The sequence below is a fragment of the Columba livia genome, chromosome 1 (assembly GCF_036013475.1).
Source record: "Columba livia isolate bColLiv1 breed racing homer chromosome 1, bColLiv1.pat.W.v2, whole genome shotgun sequence".
NCBI classification, from domain to species: Eukaryota; Metazoa; Chordata; class Aves; order Columbiformes; family Columbidae; genus Columba; species Columba livia.
This window is the reverse complement of record NC_088602.1, coordinates 23,927,154-23,947,754: the sequence shown is the minus strand read 5'-3', so window position 1 is coordinate 23,947,754 and position 20,601 is coordinate 23,927,154. Positions and strand designations below refer to the sequence as shown.

The following is a 20,601-nucleotide window of genomic DNA, read 5'->3' as shown; positions in this document are numbered from 1 at the left end:
CAGATTACCATACTTACACCATTGTAGATACAATGGACATACCCATACAGACACCACCAGTGGCATGATGTTCATGCCTGTTTCCACTTCTATTTATGCTATTTTCTTGTCTGCAAAGGAGAAGAGCTCCTTTGCTTGACATCTCTCAAAAGAAATCTGAATACTTAAGTATTGATGAGCTGGTCAAAGAAAATTAAAACATTTTTACATTAACAATGCTAAGATGTTATTAGTAAAATGCAAGGACTTTGACAGCAGATATCTCATGAGTGCTGTGTAAACTGACAAAGAAAAGCCTCAGGAAAATCTAGTGGAGTTTGTTTTAGGACAATAAATTCCAGCACAGTGGTTCAAGCATAAAAGCACTTTAAATTGGAATGTATCCTGAATTACATTAGGAAGAAGACAAAGGAACATGTCCTGCTGGGAAGATCACTAATGATTAGGAAAACTAGATCAGTCTACTATAAATATGTCCCAGGTTAGAAAAGGCCAAGAATCTTTAAAGGACACTACAGAAAAATTGTTTTCAAGAGAAAAGGCACTGTAGTGGCAAGTGGAATTAAAAGGAGTCTTGGAAAGTAAATCTTTTGGTAATAAGCAAGCAAGCTAATAAAAATCTAGGGCACAGAAAGGATTAGTTCAGCAACAAGATACAAAGCAGGTAGGATAGCAAATCAGTTCCATCTTACTGAAATGGAAGTGGAAAAAAAATATTTCAGAGCTTAAAGTCTCTGTTTACTTTTCCCGCATCTAGTTTTTAACTCTGTTCAGAAAAACAACCCAACAGCCTTATTTTTGGTAATACCAGGAAATTGGAATCTGGAATCTAAATTAATTTTTTGCACACTACCCTTCTGGGATGACTTCTACCAGATCCAAGGGACACACTTTCTGGAACGTATTGCTGTGAATGGAGCAACTAACTGAGCTGATTCGAGAGCTGTAGGTGCCTGAGGAGACCCAGGTTATATGGGCAACTTTCTTACTCCATTATGGGAAGAAGCCAGGCAGGCAAGGCTGGGCTCCTCCAGGCAGCCAGCTCCATACACTGCTGAGTAATGCACTAGAGGTCGTGTGCCAGGACTGCAGAGTGCCCAGTCCTGACCAGCTGCATCAGGCTCAGAGAAAAAGATGTGATTTTTTTTTTTTTTAATTATTATAAAAGCTATGAAAAAAAAAATCTGAATAAATGCAGCCTGGTATGTTTAAAACAAAACAAAACAAAACAAAAACAAGCAACCAAACAAAATTCCTAAAACATAGCCCTTCACAAAATTCCCAAACCAGCAGTCTTACAGAGGTAAGGTTTCCCCTACTGGACAACATCGCTGCATCTGCCCATACTGTTTAACTCACTAGAGTCATCTTAAGAAGTGTGCTTGACAGATTGCCAGGACTGCTGCCCTTGAAGGTGTGTGCACAGGAATACACAGGATACAAGACTCATAGATGGGAGGCACCCACACAAATTACCAGCTCCCACTATTTGAAACAAAAGCCATTTAAAGCAATGGAGATCTGTAGAAGTCATTTCCAGTACCTACAGATAAGTGGAGCTTAGTGGAATTGTTGCTATTCTACTTATATGAAGAAAATTAAAAATATATTAAAAAAACAACACCCGGGGTGGCGGGGGGAGAGTTATTAAAATTTTGATGTCCCATAAGAAATATTACAGACTCCTTTTTTAATGTTAGGTTTTATCTTAGATAAGGTTTGTCCTACCCTTAAGGATGCTTGGTGGTGAGATCCTCTCCAAAAGAGTGGAGAACCACCATAGCACCGGTTTAAAAATGCTATTCAATAACTTGAGCTCCAGCATGGACATCACCCCACCACGACAGGAGACCTCCTTGCTGCCTCCCACCATGCTGGGGCTGTGGTTTCCAGAGCATCCTCTGGGGCTATCTCCATCAGCCAGTGTTGGCACAACTCAGTCACCTTCGTTCTCATGTGCCTGCCCTGCCAGTACTTCTTGCATTGTGTTTTGTTTGTGTTAGAGGTTTCTGACTGCTCTTTAGGACCCCATTTTTATGTTTCCTGGGAGGTCAGATGTGCAAATGTTGCCTGTCACTGCCAAGGTCTCAAGTAGTCCCTCTTTCTCAGAGGGTTTTTTTCTGAAAGCAATAGCACACAAGTCCGTATCTTCCTCTTCTTTAAAAGAGGCAATGTACAGTTTTGGCTAATCATCATATCAGCCTCATGGTTTCCTGGATGCAGTGAAGTCACAAATCCCCAACGTTTTCTGTTACTGTAACCTGCTTTGTCAGCATAACATGATAGGTTTGGACTGCACGTGTCCCTGTGACCAGTGTAAACATGACATTAACACAAAATGAAAAAGCCACTCCTTGTTATCATCAGTGTGGCTCTGCAGATAACCAGCATTTCAGTGCCCGTGCAGCTGGGGAATTAGGAACCCCAGTGCTTCAGAAACCAAATGTTACAGTAGAGGAAAACTGGATCTGACGTGAGAATGTAAAGCTATCAAGTGCAATGCTGACATTCATATAGGCCCAATGTCAAAACATCAAAGCAATTAGAAAATTCACAAGTACACAAGGAAAAATCTGCCAAAACAAATGTGTGAGGAACCAAATCAACAGGCTATCCCATTGAATTAATCAATCTTCATTAATATTTATCTCAACAAGGTACTTGAAAGAGGAGAGTAGGCGGGAACCTCTTCCGCCCTCCTGAGAGTTTTGTGTCTAACGGGCTCAGAATATCAAGGGAGCTTTGTAGGTGCCCTTGGTTGGAGTTGAACCATTGAGGGGAGTGACTAAGGGTCAATCCTAACTTAGGTTTAAAACGGCTCAGTGACCATACTAGAGACACAGCCATTTCCACTGGGTGAAAAGGTCATAGACACTGTAAGGAGATTGTAAAAATATCCAGCATTCCAGTGTGGTAATTAAGTGGCAAGCAAGAAAAAAATACTTTGATGTGATTTGGGATTAATTTTTTTTTGTCAAAATGTGAAAAAAAAAACCAGTGGCTTTTGTACAAATTAAAATGTTGCATTTATTTTTCAGGTACTTAAATAAATGACGGATTTAATTATTGCTTGGAAAACGGATGAGAAACGTCATCCATTGGCTGCATCTCAAGAAATGACTCTGATACTGAAGTGGTTTACATAAAATAAGATTATGCTCATGATGGAGATGAAGGAAATAATCTTCCTCATATCTGTACTCTACAACACAATGGTTAAGTCTTCTCTCCAGAGTATGTCCCATCTCAGACAGAAAGAAAAATAGAACAGAATGGACAGAATTATATATTTGCTCTGTGTTTAAACTACTTCACTGCTGGATAAAAGAGTAGTAACTCTTTTTCCTATCACCAGCTTTATAACATGCAGACCTCCCAATATTTCTGCTGTGAAAGGCTCAGTGATGGACTGCATTTCAGCAAGTAAAACAGACCCTGAAAATGTCACTTACATGTTCTCCATTCAACTCAAAACTCCCTGAGGACAGACTGAGGTGTGACTTATATTGGCGCAACAGCTGAGCAGCTCCAGAAAATGTGGCAGGTCATCAGGCAGGTCGGAAGGGAGGAAGAATTTCTCCAATTAAATAACAGTGGCCAAATCATAGCAGTATGGTTCAGAAAAAAAATCTTCAGGATTTAGATATAACCGTGTGTGCAGACCTGGAAAAATAACTTGGTAAAAGATGCCATGATACAGGCCTGAGGATGGGCAAGATGCTGGTGTTGTCAGATGAAGAAGTGAAATAGTGATGAAGGCCTTGGGGAGAGGAAAGGCTCTGCTTCAGTCAACAGCTAGACATCCTCCAGGAGACATGGTCAGGGAGACAGGTCAAGATTTTACTTTGGATCAGGAATAATTATGGGATGTGGAAGCAGAGTTGAGGTTTGCCTTAGAGTATCTCTCGGCTGAGAACTGCAAACTACCTGAGATACTAATTCATTAGAAATGCTAATTAATTAAACCTCCTAGTACTTTTTAACAATAGGCAAGCCACAGTAGAGCCACTGCACAAATGGGTCAGATCAGTCAAGGAACATCAAAGAATTGCCCAGAACCCCACAGGAAGTAAACTGCAGCTAGGAAGTAAACACGGGAGCCTGGAGTTACCTCCCCAAATTGATGTCTCTCCTCTCTGCTAGCTTACATTCCTGCGTATATTCTGAGGTCCAAATCTATGTACTATGTACTTACAATGAACATTTCTGAGTTCTCTATGATATGTTGCACTACACACAGATTCTCTGTAGCACTTGTTATTAAAACTGCTCCTTCAGAATAGCTTTTCTGCATCCAATATCTTTCAAAATTTAAACAAAAAAAAGGCCTGACCTGCAAATGGTGCTTAGTCACTGTTGTGCATGATTCAGAGTTCCCTGGGGCAAGGTCTTATATTATCATTGGAAAAAGAGAAGCATATATGTTGTGAATGCTCTTGTACCAATAAGTATTTCAGACAATACTTGTAGAAGCAATAACTGAATCCCAGTGCAGCTGGTGTTCAAAATGACCTACAGTCTTCCTTCAAAAAAAGAGATGTTTTAACACTGCTGTTTCAATCCTGCTGGTTATCAGGTAATCCCCCCTCATAATACTCTTTAGTTTAAAGTTTATAAGCACCCAGATATCCTCCGGTGACTGCACTTTAACAAGTTTTATATTAAGATATACATTTTTTTCTTAACCTGGCTAATAGCATATCTCAAGCTGTATCCAAACATATATTAGGTAAATGGGAGACACTACCAGCTTTTCATTAGACCAAGTATATAAATATTCTAAAAAGCCAAACTCCAACAAAATATACTACACAGGCATGTGTTTCTGCCAAGATATTTTCTATTAAGCAAATTAAATGTTTATGTTCATTCTCTCCCTCTTTTCTACATGGCAAATTTCCAGAAAGATAATGTGAAAAGTTACATGTTAGAAATGTCCCACAAATTCTCTGCTACCTGTAGCTATGTTCTTACCTCTGCACTGACATTTGTTACACGACTCATTTTGGTGCCTGGGAATTTGCTTGGTTTAGATTCACCCTGACATAAGAAAACATGTAGTTTTGCCTTGTTTCACTTCTAGACTGGAGGATCGATCCTCCATCAGAAAGGAAGATCATTAGAGAGGTAAAACCTTAGGACAGCTAGAGGCTGAATAATCTCTCTTCAAACTTTGAAACTATGTGCAAGTTTCCTTTAAAACTTGTACTCCACAAGGTTATGAAAAATGTATGAAATCAGTAAGAAATCAAACCGGCTGTTACTACAGAAGATGCCAGTGGTCCCTCCTTGTTTCAGGAGCATCCAACCCTTACATTTAGACTGCAGGATAAAATTATGTAAGGCACTGCAGTGCATGTGAAAGCCACAGCTAGACTTGTCCCCGGTGAACCAGAGTTCAGCACACTGCAAATAAGCCCAGCACCGCTCCCCTCTCTGCCACCCCGGGATGCGCAAACGCCGCTGGTGCCCTCCAGAAGCAGCAGCACCGGCTCGCTGAGGGTAGCGGCTGATTCATGCCCCTTCCCTAAAGGAGAAAAAGAGGCAAAAGTACCGTCTCGTCCTCGCACCGAGCGCGGGATAAACACTTGGAGCAGCATTTGCCCATCCTGGCAGGACCGCAGCCAGTCGGACCGCCACCCGCCGGACTGCCACCAGCCTCGCCCGGAGCCAGAGGGTGAGCCCCGGGCGACGCCACTGTCAACACGGGATGTCGCACCCCGGCACGCCTAGTCCGGCCAGGGCTGGGCGCCGTCCCCTCGGCTACCTGATGCCTCCCGGGGTGCCGGGGGGTGCCGGCGGCGCGGTGCGGGGGCCGGGGGCGCGGAGCTAGGAGCGTGGAAGGGAGGGTGGCTCGGCGGCGGCTGCCTGCGGCTGGAGCAGATCAGCGGAACAGTCCCCGGTTTCGCCTCCCGCGGAGGACTGCCCGCTCCCCTCCCTGCCTGCGCACCGATGCTCTCCGGCTTTCTCAGGCCTCTCCCGAAAAGGGGGGTCTGATCGCTCCGTCTGGCAAACGCTTGCCCAGAGCAGGGCACGTCCAGCAGCGCCATCGCAGGAACGTGCCGGAGCGAGGGACGGCAGCGAAAGGTTTTGAAACTTTGCAGTGAAAGCCCCAAACGCGCTGAAATCCGGGAGCCTCGGCTCTCCGCAGGAGGCGGCTCTGGCTGATGCTCATCTTCATGCCGCATTCTCAGCCACTGGTCACTGTAGTCTCCGTCCTCCGCAGCCACTTGAATGGTGCCTTTAACCCGAACGTCTTCCGGCCGGCTGCCGGCGCGGCTGCTCCCCCGCAGCGGTCCCAAATTCACCCCAGGGCGTGAGATGGGCAGTGCGGCTGGGATGTCCCTGGACGGCGGCTCTGCCGCGCTGCAGCCCTTTCGGTTGCCATGCCGGGTCTGCGGCTGGGCACGGCCGCTCCGCGGCTCTGCGCGGCGCTGCGCGGCCCCGGCGCGGGCACTGCGGCCGGCGGGGCGCGACGAGGGGACCGGACCCGCTCCGAGCCGCCTTCTTTCCCCGAGAGATTTTCAGCTTGAGTCGCTGCAGCCTGCGACACCGGCTGCCGGTTCGTTTGGGTCTGCTGGACGCAAGAGGTGTCCCCCCGCTCCCGGGTGTCCCCTAGCCTCCCGCGTCGTTCTCATCTCTCAACAAGAACTTCTGTTGAAGTAGTTTATTTAAATCCCGAGGACGATCACCACTCTCTGGACCTCGGTGACTGCCTGTGATTGCAAAAGCAGAGATCTCTACAGTGTACCTAGAGACTTTGGTAAATCCGCAAGGCTTTTTGTTTGGCCATGTACACATGTATATACCTGACATAACTCTAGCCCTAACCCCCGCCTGTGTATATACACATAGATGGTGTGTACGTCCACTCCATATGTGTGTACCTACTGGGAATACATTTTCTTGGGGCATGGGGTTGCAGCAGTCTCACGGCACCTTGGCTGTTATCTCCGGCATGATTTATTTTTCTCTAACAACTTACATTAAAGATATTGTTGGAAAGACACAAAACAGTTCAATGACTTACACCCAAGGTGGTATTTGTGCTGCAAATGCCTTCTCTGTTTAAACTTGAAAAATATGATTTTCCTGAAAGCCAAATCACTACCAAACATATGAAAATCTACATTGCCCTTAATGCTAAACAGCTCTGCCTTCTGGCAGGAAAGATGTAATGCTTAGATCTGTGCCTCCCTGGATAGGCATTTTTGTTTAATTGTATTTTCTACTGTGACTGGTGATGCCTGAAAGTGATTTGGAAAATGATAAGACCAACCAGAATCTCCAGCAAAACTTCATGTTAAATCACATTTAAATGCTCAAGCGACTTCCCAGCTTGTGTCAGTTTCTTATTCTCTGTTTTTCCTCAACCCCAACAGGACTTTAAATAAAGTTTCAGAATACCACAAAGTAATTAAGAAACAAACACCAAACTCCAAACCAAAACAGCTTAAAAATCTCATTCAACATACATATATTATATATTTAACACATGTGTCCAAGATCTAACTTTTTGTTAAAGCACATGAAAATTAATTTGGTTGGCTCCCGGATAGCTACAGAGTGGAGGTAAAAAGAGACGACCACGTATGGTGAAACAATTTCATCCTCTGTTTTGCCACACAACCATGATTTGGACCTTTTGCAGTCTAAATCCTGACTGGATACATTTTAACTACTATAGAAAAAAAAAATATTCGCACTTCTAGAGAAATCACCACAGCCGTTTCTCTGAGATGGCCATTAGAACTACAGTATTTACATTAACATGTCTCACTCTCAGGCAAAGAAAATAAAAACCTGTCACTACTCCTTTCGTTATGATTTTGAAGTGAAGCATCCCTCTTCCTCAGCCGCTTCATTAATAATGGTAGATTTGCTGTTTGCATCTGGTGATAAACCTAAACTAGAAGTTAGCTACCACTATTTTAGTACCACTTAAGCACTAAATTGGAAGATAAAATATTTAAGTGGAACTTAAATAAGCAGAAGCCATGTGTTGTCCTTCTGGCAAGAGTGAATTGGGCCCCCAGAAGCTGATTTTACTTGGTACATAGCACTAATAAGGTCTCGAGATGCGATGGGGAGTTGCTGAGTTCTTTGGTCAGCTTAGGTCCTTTTGGAGAAAGTGACCCCAAAGTCATTCAGTTTAAATTAAGCATCATCTTGCAGGTCAAAGTGTGTTACATTAAGATGATAAAAGATCCAAGATGAGAAAGCAGAAGTAAAATGGAAACTATTTTTAAAAAGCAGTTCCTCAGTCAAATGCACAAAAAAGGAGGATGAAAAAGGAGAATTCAGGAGGTATTTTGTGGTGGGAGCATGCTCCAGGTTGGAGGTAGGTTACTACATGAAGGACTTTGAATACGCACTTGAAAGCATCAATGCCTATGGGAATAAGGATGTAGAAATGGAAATGAGTAAGACTGAGAGAGGAGAAAAAAAAACTAGCAAAGCAGGCACATCATGGGAGAGGACAAACCCTCTGCTCAAATTCTATGGGAACAGATACTTTAAATGGTAGGTTCAGACCAAGGTTTTAAATTATTGATTCTTTTTAATTTTAAAATGCAAGAGTCAACTGCCTGATTTCAGTGGCATGTGATGAAATACTGAAAGGAATTAAAAAAAGAGAAACGTCAAGCACAACAAAGCACCAAAGGCAGATAGATCCACGCCAGTGCAGGCTACTGCCTTTGTACACCAAAAGAGTTTGTATTTTTAGATTAGGCTAATATGTAACTCCCACCTACTAGGGACCAAGTGTCTTCAGATATGTTGCTAACCACAACATTGCTCATTAGGCTGGGAAAGATGGGGAGTTGCTCAAGAAGTGTTGAGCAGGGAGGGGCTGTTTGGGGGAAGATGGCAGGGAGTTGCAGTAAATCGAACTGCTGCTCCAAGTGGAGGTAATTAATAGAATTGGTCAAAGATCAGTTCGTGGGGCAGATTACATTTACTTATGACTGTGTCCAAAAATTTGTGGAGTGGTAATGAGATGCTGGGGTGCTCCGTCCATCAAGGAAAGAGTCAAAACACCATGCTTGTCAAGATGGATGATATTTAGGGCTACGATAGTGAACCTGAGAAGAAACAAAATAGTGGGAAGGCCAAAGTCATAGGGATAAATAACAGGAATTCAAGTAGAAGATGAAGACTCATCAGCTGAAAACAACAGCAAAAAAGACTGGTGTTTATTCAGTCACAGGATGACTAAGAACTATGCCTACGGTACAACTCTGAATAAAGCAAATATAACCTTAGGTTGCAGGAAAGAGACAAGAATGAAATTTAAATGCTTTATGGAAAGCCTCAGAAAGATCTCACACAGCTCTGGTCACCCATATTTTGAGGGTATCAGTTCTGACCCAGGGAACCTACACCACTGGAGGGGTGCCATGTAAGTACACTTCCACTTCTCCCTAAGAAGACAACACCAAAGTTGAAAAGTGATAGCTGTCTATAAATATATCAGGGAGGAAAGCACTAGGAGGGGGAGAAGTACTTCACAGTCAAAAACTATATTTTACATAAGAATAAAAAGGTGTGAACTTGGGAGTACATATCTTTCCATTGCAGGAGATTCTGCGACAGTCCTTTGGTAGGAATTGAGGAAAAGATGCTTTCTTTTAATCTGAAATTTGAAAATTTTAGGAAAGAGTTTATTAGGATTTGATTGTTGGCAGCTGGAAGGGGCTGGATTTGATGACCTAGGATGAGGGGTAATGGTTTTAAGCTAAAAGACAGGAGATTCAGGCTAGACAAGACAAAGACATTTTTTACAATGAGGTGGTAAAACACTGTCCCAGGTTGCCCAGAGAGGTGGTAGATGCCCCATCCCTGGAAACATTCAAGGCCAGGCTGAATGGGGCTCTGAGCGACCTGATCTAGTGGAAGATGACCTTGCTCATTGCAGGGACGACCTCTGAAGGTCTGTTCCAACCCAAACTATTCTATGACCCTACAATTCCATGATGAACTTTGTTAATCCTGTGCTCCTGTCCATGCAATACTGCTTCTTTGTGTATTGTCACCAATATATTGTTACACATCTTATTGATGGTCCACACCTGAAATGTGAGTGTCCCTCTGCCAAACTACTTCGCATGGAGCTCTACCCCAGCAGATTCTACCCCAGCAGATTTGATTCACATTGACCTTCAAGGCAGGTCAAGGTGGGTAAGACAGAGACCAACATGGCCTGGGAAAACCTGTGCTAGTAGTTAAAAAACACCTTATGCATAAGTTGTACCTTTGTTTCCTTACTGGAAACAGAAAATACAGGTATGTCCAGAAAGAGAGGTGTTCCTTGTTATGTATAGGATTAGCAAATGGAAAAAGAAGAACAAAGGCAGTTAAAATTAGATTTTAAAGCATCAAAATAGTAGTACTCAATAAGTGACTTAACAGGATGTGGTTTACGAGGTACTGAATACTCCAACATTTATAGACTTCAGTGGAAACAAAATGGAGTTAGGACCTCAAAGGGTAAAGCTCCTTGTTAATTAAAGCTCAAGGAGGACATCAATATTTTCTTAAAGGGAAGTTGCTTAGTCTATAAGCAACCTATTCTAATAGTAAAGAGGCATCAGAGGCATTGATTTTTTCCTACACTGACAGAATCAGTGCCTTCCTCCACAACAGGCATAATACAATTCGTATTCACTACTTAAGTAATTTCAATATTTACATCTATTCAAAATAAATTGGGAGATGTGGGGTATAATTAGACATTTTTTATGATTTACTAAGATCCCCAAATGGATCACATTATTCTCTTAAATTGCATAATGATCTTTATGTATCAGTGCATAGACTCTTTTATATAAAGGATAAAGAATAAATAATTTCATTTGGATTCTAAATATATATTCTAAAAAATATAAAAGCAGGTTTGGGTTCTTAACCATTAGTATCTGATGTTTCCCTATTTTGTGAAAGTTGGTTGTCCTTCATAGGAGAGACATAGCGCTGTGTCTGGATCTTCACGATGCTGGTCTGCAAAGGTTTGGCAAGTGTGAAGATGAAGATCCATGGAAGAAGACATGAGAATGAAAACCAGAGCCAAAGGAAAGCTCTGGGAGACAAAGGTAGTAACACCATACTGTATGTATCACTAAGCAGGAGAATTCTCAAGTGAACTGTGTATTGTTAATCTTCTATGGAACACTGAAAATGCTTGCTGAGAGGCATAGCATGTGAAGTATGTCAAACAAATACTTGACTTAAGCTGAATAGATGACAGTCTGAGGGCAAGAGCAGGAAAAGACAGTACAGGGACCATCGAGGGACACAAATTTGTTTGCAAGAGGACTGTGTGGTCAGGGAAGAGGGTGACAGGAGAGTATCAGTAGTTATGGCAATAAACAGAGGAAACTAGGAGAAAGCTGAAGTCAACAGTGGCTAGAAGTGAGGACCAAGAAGGCTAAAGACAACACCACAGGCATATGGAGAGAGATAATGGGGAGAGAAGGCTGAGGTAGGGCACACCACAAGTTGAAAAGCTGCTTAACCTGGAAAGGAAACACAGATTCAAAGAAGAGATGAAACAGAGGAGGAAGAAAAAATTGTTCTGAAGCCAGCATTTCAGAGGACAAAGGGCTATGCAGCGGGGAAAGGGGACAGTGAGCAGGAGACTGCAGGAATGAACAGATAAGGAGAGATGTGAAGGTCACATTCAGATGACCTGATGCATAACCGAGACACCGCAACTTCTGTGATGTCTCAGCTCTGGAGGGTGACAGACAAGTCGAGCTATCAGCAACTGCCGCCTCCTGGCATTCTCTGCAGTCAACAGCGAGAGGTGATCCTGACACCGACATGAAGCACCTCCAAAGGATGATGTGAGGAAAAGCGTGTGTGGTGTTCAGTGAGGGTCAGGGGTTTGTCTAAGGCAGTGCTGAGGCAGGGCAGAACAAAGCTATTCCAGTAATGCATTTTGAACAGCAGTCTCAGAAGATGATTGAATGTCAAGGCAGAGAGAAGGGACATCCAGCACTTCCTATGCGATTACCGCAACCTATTTCTCTGCACGTACTCTTTTCAAACACTGTTATATTTTGTGTGACAGAACGTGCAGGTGGACTTCCCCAGAAATCTGATATCTACAAGAGAGAAGTTGAGTATACTGTCAGAATTTCAGACAAGTAGGGAGACTGAATTTATTTTTCAATAAGCCAAGCATGGACTGCAAAGCCTGCAATCCACTGCTAAAGGTATTATCAGTGTTGTTTATTTTTTGATGTCTGCAAGTACTGTAATTTGGAAACAGTTTCAATGGGTCCTAAATACTCTTTCAAAGTTTTGCTTATTGAAAGCGCTAGTCACGTTGTGTTTCTGTGAGCACTTAAAACCAATAAAGATGAGTGTTGCAGTTAAAGGAGATGATTTCATCCTTCCCCCTCCTGGTCACTTGTTATGTCTCTGTTTCCTTCCTTATGGTCACACAAGTGTTTGGGCAGTGAATCAGACTCAGGCTAAAACTAAACCAGGGAGAAAGTGGCAAACGTGGGGGGAGACAACCCCCTAGTGCAGGGGCAGCTTCTCCAGGCCAAACGCATTTGTGGAGTCTGTGTGGCAGCTTCCACATTTTGCTGCCAGCTGGGAGGAGAGTCCTGTCACGAGCCCCTGAACCCTTAATCTTGTCAAACTAAAAACCACAGTGGCCCAAGGAAATGAGAAAAGCAAATAAATCCACTATTAAGTTCCATCTTCCTTGGTGGAGGTACTTTACAAATTTTCTCTGATGCAGCTCTGTTTTTAGTGACATGGTTTCCCACATCGGTATACACATGTAATACATTATTTTCCACATTAGGTTTGTTATTTTTATACTTAGCTAACTTAAAAAAACCCAGAAAATGTAATATCTGAAGATATGAGCAGTCAGTCATGAGTTTCAGCTAGATGATTCAGCTAGAACTGAAGGTCATGCCAGATGACCCCAGAATGGCAATTTCCCTTGGAATTTACAGTAAGGTTTCACATTTGTCTATTACTGAGTAACATAAGGTCTTAATGATGCTCGGGCAGCTTATATGGAAGTAAACATATTTTTAAAATACTTTTTCAATTATACAATTAGACTATTGTATATCTAGAAGAATAGAATGTTTACTCTAGAATTCAACAAATTAGCACAGACTACATGCTCCTTTTTTCTCAAATGGGAGAGTCAAGCCAGCTGACTCCATTTTTAATTCAGTTCTCATATGAAAAGAATGTGAGGATATAAACAGAATTCCTTCAGACTTTTGTTATTTCTGCTAGTGTAGCCTTACATTTATTTTTATGTCAGTAGCTTGTAAGGCCATGGATTAAAATGCACCAGAGAACAATACTTTATTACTATGTTTTCTAGTTCCTGATGTCTGGAACAGTACAAAGTAAGCATTTGCAGTGAATTCCAAATTAACTAGCTCTTGCTGACAAGGAATTTGTGTTTCCTCATATGAAACATCATTTATACACCAAGATCACAAAGATCTAAAACAAATGCATGTTTTCACTGAACTCCTCACCTGCCCTCTACCCAGGAATATATCCCCTGCAGGGCTATTTCTAAATTCCAAACCTATGAGTAGATGGAAGCAGATGGCCATTTTCTTAAATCAGCTTTGTGGAGAAATGTTCCCTTCTTCTACCAACAAACAGGGAATCTCCTCTCTTCCACTTCTGAGTTATTCTGGCCCAAACCCAAAGGCAACTTCAAACTGCTGTATTTTGAGGCCAACCAGAGCAAGCGACAAGTGCTGACATCCTGCGACAGCAATGTCAGTGGCAAAACATTTCAGTGGCTTTACACAGACCAAGGTTTTTCCTATTAGGAAGATTCCCAGTGCTCTGGTGAGAGGAGTAGCACATACTCATATTGATGAGAATCCAATATACCTGTTGCAGGCTTGGGATGTTTTCATACATAGAAAACCTAATTCAGATTATTTTTAGAACTCATTTTTAAAATGCATGATTTATACTAATTTCTCTGTCTCCAGCATCTGTGTAGTTATAGCTGGCTTTAAGAAATAAACAATAATAAACAGTTCTCAAAAAACCCACTACCCTCTGAAAATTATTTCTCTAATGTGTGAGAAGTTATTGTAGGAAGCAGCATTTGAATCAGATCTCAGGGATGAGAGCAAGGCCACGGAATTCCAGAAGATTGCAGCTGAAACCTTTCGGCGTTCATTTCTGGAACTGGAGAGCTCAGGCCTGACGGGAAGGTGAGAGACAGGCTTTATTTTGGGTATCTGATTCAAAGACATAGCTATGTGCTTTTGGATGGCTGTGAGGACACAGAAAGAGTATCAAGTTGTTATACTTTCCCCTTTAAATGACAGCAAAAATTAATGTCAGTGATTGGAACACAATAATTAACATGTGGATATGTCTTGGAGTCATGATCTGCCTAATCCAGATCCTGCATCTAGCAGTGATTATTGCCAGAAACTTCAGAAAAAGGTGCAAGAAGTCCTGCATTACAGAGTGTGATCATAGAATCATACAATGTTGTGAGTTGGAAGGGACCCACAAGAATCATGAAGTCCAACTCCTGTCCCTGCACTTGACAACCCCACAGTTCATACCATGTGTCTGAGGGTGTTGTCCAGTCTCTTCTTGAACACTGTCAGGCTTTGGGCAGTGACACCTCCCTGGGAGCCTGTTCCAGTGCTCCACCACCCTCTGGCGGAAGAACCTTTTCCTAATGTCCAACCTAAACCTCCCCTGGCACATGTTCCTGCCATTCCCTCAGGTTCTGTCATTGGTCACTAAGAGAAGAGTTCAGCACCTGCTCCTCCTCCCCTTGTGATGAAGCTGTATCCACCATGAGGTCTCCCCTCAGTCTCCTGTTCTCCAGGCTGAACAAACAAAGGACTTTAGCTGCTCCTCATACGGCTTCCTCTCCAAACCCTTCACCAAGTTTGTGGTACTCTTCTGGACAGTCTCCAGTAGCTTTATATCCTTTTTATCCTGTGTCACCCAGACCTGCACACAGTGCTCCAGGTGAGGCCGCACCAGTGCAGAGCAGAGCGGGTCAATCACCTCCCTGCCCGGCTGGCAATGCTGTGCTGGATGCACACAGGACACGGGTGGCCCTCTTGGCTGCCAGGGACACTGTTGGCTCATGTTCAAATGAAAATCTGAAAAAGTTTTCTGCATGGAGATCTCATCTAAATACCTATCTGAAAAAGGCTTCTGACCTTAAAATAGGTGTCTCCCCTCTAACACTTATTGCGTCACTGAATGTTTTATGTCAAGATATTCTCATTGTCAATGGATCTTTTTAGAATTCAAGGACAAAGAGATGATTCAATCAAATAACATGATTTTTGTATCATAAGACATTAAATTTTATGTAGTTACTGTTCTGTAACCGTGTTTGATGAAAGTATCCCCTCTACAAAGATATTCAGTAGTGAACTGCAGACATGAAGCTGTAGAGCTTCTTCCTCTTCTCACAGTGGTTTGTTCTAGTATCTGATAATCTCTACTGATGTAAGTCTGTGCTTCCTTCATGTATTGAAGGTGCAAAGCTTCTGCCTCCAGCCAGTGGTTTCTGCTAAACTTTCTCCTGCTAGAGGAAAGAACCTTTCGGTATGCAGCAGTGCCTTCTTATGGCGATTCTTCTGCTCTGGACTTGAGACCCTTTGTCCTTTTTTACAAAGAAAATCAACTGTGCTCTGCAGTTTCTCACAACAAAGGATTTTTCCAGCCCTCACAGTTGCATACTGATTTTCTCTTTTTCCTCTCCACTTTTTCATCGTTTCCTGAAGAAGTGTGGGCACCAATGCTAAATGTCATATTCTACTATCAGTCTCCCCAGTGCTGAATGGGCAGGTGTTACCATCCTCTTACTTATACGAGATAAGTCTCTGCTTATTCATGCAAAGATCTTGACTGTTTTTCATAACACATACTCATAGTAGGATCTCACACTGATTTGCTCTGACACTAGAAAATCTAATTGCACCTGGAGTTACTCCTTTCCAGCTGATGCCCAGCCCACAGTTCTGTAGCAGTGACCTGTATTCTGCATTTGTGTTTATTCATGAACATCTAGTTACATTACAACACATTTCACTTGAGTGGGCCCAGCTCACTTCATGACCCAAATCACTCCATACCACTGCCAGGTCCAAATACCCTCTCTGAGCCAGGCTCTCCGTGTGGTTTGTATCAGCCAGTTATGGGATGGTAGGGGTGAAGCCTTGGGCTTAGCTTTGGACAGGGGCAAGTCAGGACTGTACTGAGACAGCTTCAGGCAGAGCTGGTTTCAGTCAGGCTTTGCTGCATCCATCACTCAGCAAAAATGAATCAGTGCGAATGTAAACATGTTGGTTTTTTATGCTCAAAAGTGTAGACAGCCTGCAGTCCACAAATCAAATATGTGGCTACCAATCTGCTAAAATTTGTGACCACAATCCACATGGAATGCAATGGACATATGAAATCGCATCTGCAAAACTGAAGATCTAATAAAGAAAGTGTTCCTTTTCTGTCAGTATGTCTATACAAGAGAGTTTTGCAGATATGGCACAGAGTCTTTAAAGTTTTAAAGGTGGGAATTGCCTGTATTTTCTGTCTGAATTTTCAAGCCTTGTTTTGCACTGGAGCAATCTCATATCTTCCAGGAATTTTCATCAACAGGGAAAGTTCCACTATATTGCTGAAAAATCCCTCTGTGCATCAGCTCAGAATGCATCTACTGATGGATCGACATAACATGACTTCTGATATTTACACTCTCACCCCCTGGGACTGCAGCAGTAATTTTGGAGAGACAGAGAGTTATATCAGTAGAACTTTCCAGCTCAGGAATAAGCAGTGGTGAGGGAACACAGTAAATAATCTTCTGAAGTCTTTCTCCAAATGACATTTAAAAATGCCTTTGGGGCAGGGGAGAGAAGACAACACTTTTTCTTAATGTGCTTAAAACTAAATAACCTGCAGTACTTCATTTTAACCAAAGACAGGTGAAATGCTGTTTTACACACAACAGAAGATATTCCAAGACTGTGGGAAAGCAGGTTGAACACTGTAGTCATGTGGATGACACCTACACAAACATATGGCATTATATTCAACTGTTCCATGCTTGTTTCTGAGTTAACCTTTGTAACGTATTTAGCTATTGCTCTGAGTATGTTATGCTCCTTTGTAATATGTCTGCTTTTAAAAATGACAATTAGCAAATGTTGAAGGTGAAAAAGTCAGGCCAAAGATCTGGAAGCTCATGCTAAATCTACAGGTGATCTCTTTTTCTTTATAGTCAAAGCAGAAAGAAACCCTTGAAACTTTTTGTAACATGGATCCCACTGAAAATGCAGAGAGCCATGGAAAACATCCAGTCCCTCCTGAACATTTTCCTTGTATTTTCCACGACAGGATAACTCTGCAGGCACTTACACCTGCCAAGCAACTCTGTCCCCAGCCCGCAAGCTATCCGTGGGTTGTCATTGCAGCAGAGTGCACAGAATACCTCTCCCAGAGGCCGTGGGGCTTTGTCTCCTGCCTGAAGTCTTGCCTTGGTGCTTATCTCCTGCTTGGAGTTAAATGTGAGGCAGCGTAAAGCAGGCAGCTTAACATCACACCAATGTTTTCAGGAAGCTCCAAAAGTCATGTCCAGGAATACAGCCAACTTCAGCTGCTGCTGGGTTCACTACTCAACAGTCTTGTGGTCAGGCCAATCCCCCGAGCTAAGGCTTGGCCTGAGCGAGGTGACAGTGCCAGGTACTTGGAGAATGTCCCATGTGCCAGGTGATGCAACGTTCCAGATTAAGTGAAAAAATACTTTTCTTCTGTGCTCTTGGGGAAGCTGAGTCCCTGCACGAAACAGAAGAGTCACGGGACCAAGAGGGGCCTCCTGCAATGTGCAGCCAAGTACCCGGAGCACCAAACCTTAGATGTATAAAGGCATCTCAGGCACAGCCCTGGAAAAAGGCCAAGTTCAGGCATCTCTCTGGCAGGTGGTGGTGAACCCCAGCATTCCCCAGCAGCACAGTGCCAGGGTTCCTCATACAATCTATGGGGAGAAAGTCCGTATATGCCCCTCAAGGGGAAACATCTCTCTGAGTCTGTCCACTGATTGCAGAGCAAACACAAGTACTCTGCGAGAGCCCAGGTCCCCATAGCCCAACTGACACCTACACTGTGCCCATGGTTGTGGGACTGAGTCCTGCACTGTACGCCTTGGTCCAGCTGGCACAGGAGCTCTGTTGCAGAGCAGAGGAGAGCCCTATGGTCTGTTTTCTAACATCTATTCATCTCTTGCTCAAAGGTAAGAGACCATTAATGACTAAATCTTGCTCACATCACATTAAAGATTTCTGGGACTATTCAGTCTACTACTATCCATGTATGCATTTGTCTATAAAGGTATCTTAGCTTTCCTTTGCAATGCTTAGTGATTGTCTCCTGTTAGCTTAATGGACAAGATGTTGATGTTGACATATACAATAAATGTATACGATTTCAGTTCTATTCCACCCTGCCTTTTTATTTTAGCAGTAGCATTCAATATATAAAATTGCATAACACAATCTTTTTTACGTGTCTCCAAACAGAATTCTCTACACTATATATTTCAAGGTCCCTTTTCTCAGTGTACTAAGCAATAAAAAAAAGGAAGAAATGTAGCTTATTTTTTCCCCACAGATGAAATCATAGTGTGATAACAAGAATAGCTGTGCAGCCTGTTTGCCTTGGAGGCAGCCGTCAGCGCAGCAGTGCTGGCCAGGACACATACTGCTGCTCATTTCTACAGCAGCCCAGAGACACGTGCTGCACCACAGGGAACATCGCCAAGGGCAGGTGGGACGAACTTGTGTGGGATGAACAATATTCATCACACCCACTCAGTGTAAAAGAAGGTGAACAGTGGGAATATCCCTGTCTGCAGAAGGGAAGCTGTACTCACTGGGCTCTGTCCTGCAGCTGGTACAGAGCTGCACGCACACAACCATTCCTGCCTCCGCACCTCCTGATGTGTGTGGTTTTGCTTTGACTTCTTGGTGCCCTCAATATGGCACTTAGGTGATGCACTGGCAGGAGATGTCACCGTCTGGTCCTTCTTCAGAGGTGACTGTCACTAGGACCCCATTGCTGAACTCAGGCACTGCGACACTCCAGCCCTGTCCCCCATACGCTCGCTGAAAATGTGTGTCTTCCCAGAGGATATCTGAGACAGCAGGAGGGACTGTAGATGTGTGCTTGTATGCATGCAGGTGTGTGCAGGTACATGCACACCCTGTGCAGGTACACAAACATGAGACTATCTTTCCATATAAATCCCTGAATAAACTAGACACATGGCAAATTCCAAGACTCTGTCACTTTGACTGTCCAGTTTTAATTGGGCTATTGCCTATTTAGATGCTAAGCACTGCAGGACTGGAACATTTTCTGCAAAATGTCTAGCACTCTGTTGGCATAACTGTGGAATAATAAACATGTTAATATCCTAAATTCTAAAGAGATTGTCATATGGATATCAAATATTAACTAGAATGAATACATTAAGTCAGCCAAGTGCTTTCTGTTTTTAACACACCTAGTTCAATTCAGACAACATATTTTTGTTGGTTTTTTTTTTTCTGTGTAATTTAATTAAACACAACAAGCTAATGTTACCTAAACAGATTTTATTGCTCTGGCAAACAAGAAGATAAAAATTGATTTTTCAAGTAAGGCTATCCTTTATGATTTGTAATGGCTAAAACCAAATCAAGGCAATTATACAGTGAACCTGCTATCTCTGCAATTATAAAACTGGCACATAGCTGGTTTGATGGACATTTAGCATAGCCAGAACTTTGTTATGGGTAATAAATCATTCCTCTTAACAGGCTGCAGAAGCAGTAAGATCCCTTAAACAAACTTAAATGTTATTACATTGATCATAATTGCCATTATTATTGCGATGCCTATATATCGCATTATTGGATGTGTCTATATTAATGGAGCCATGCCACTTTGCCCTGGGGGTAATGTAAACAAACAAAACGTGTTACTGACAGACATCTTAAAATACAAGCAGGGAGAAGGTAGGGGAGGCTACGGATGTGTATCTGAGGGCAGGAGAGCTGCTGGGATACTCTGATGGCATCTCCAGGTGAGGGTGCAGGGAGGGACTGAGCCATCAGGTGATGCCGGAGGTTGGCCACATGGGCGAGAGGGACCTGGATCTGCCAGAGGGACAGGTTACTGGAAAGTAACAGCCAGCATGTAAATATGTGTCAAGAAACTTGGTGGTCACTTCTTCTTCCGTGTGAGCAACCTGGTATCTGCCCTCTCTCTAGGTTGACTGTGACCTCCCTTAGAATTTTGGTCAAAAATTTGGTCTTGATGCTACTTCTGAAGATCATTTGTCAACTGGGGTGTGTCCTCCCATTTTACAGTAGCTTTATAGACTGGCATTTGGTTTCATCATACCACTGAAATGAAAGAGGAATCTTCTGAATGTGCTGAGAAGTTTGTCTCTGAAGGGAGGTTCAGCTTTTTGACTCCCAAAGAGAGGACGGGTTCCCTCCTACTCAAACAGGCCCGGTCTCAGCCATGCCACTGCTAATGAGGGTTACAGATTCTTTATTTGCTCTCTCT

At 42.9% G+C, this 20,601-nt stretch overlaps 1 protein-coding gene across 7 annotated transcripts in view; it reads right to left on the bottom strand.

Annotated features, from left to right (window-relative positions):
- MTUS2 (microtubule associated scaffold protein 2) overlaps positions 1-20,601 on the bottom strand; it is a 304,448-nt gene that overhangs the window by 28,946 nt on the left and 254,901 nt on the right. The window lies entirely within an intron of this gene.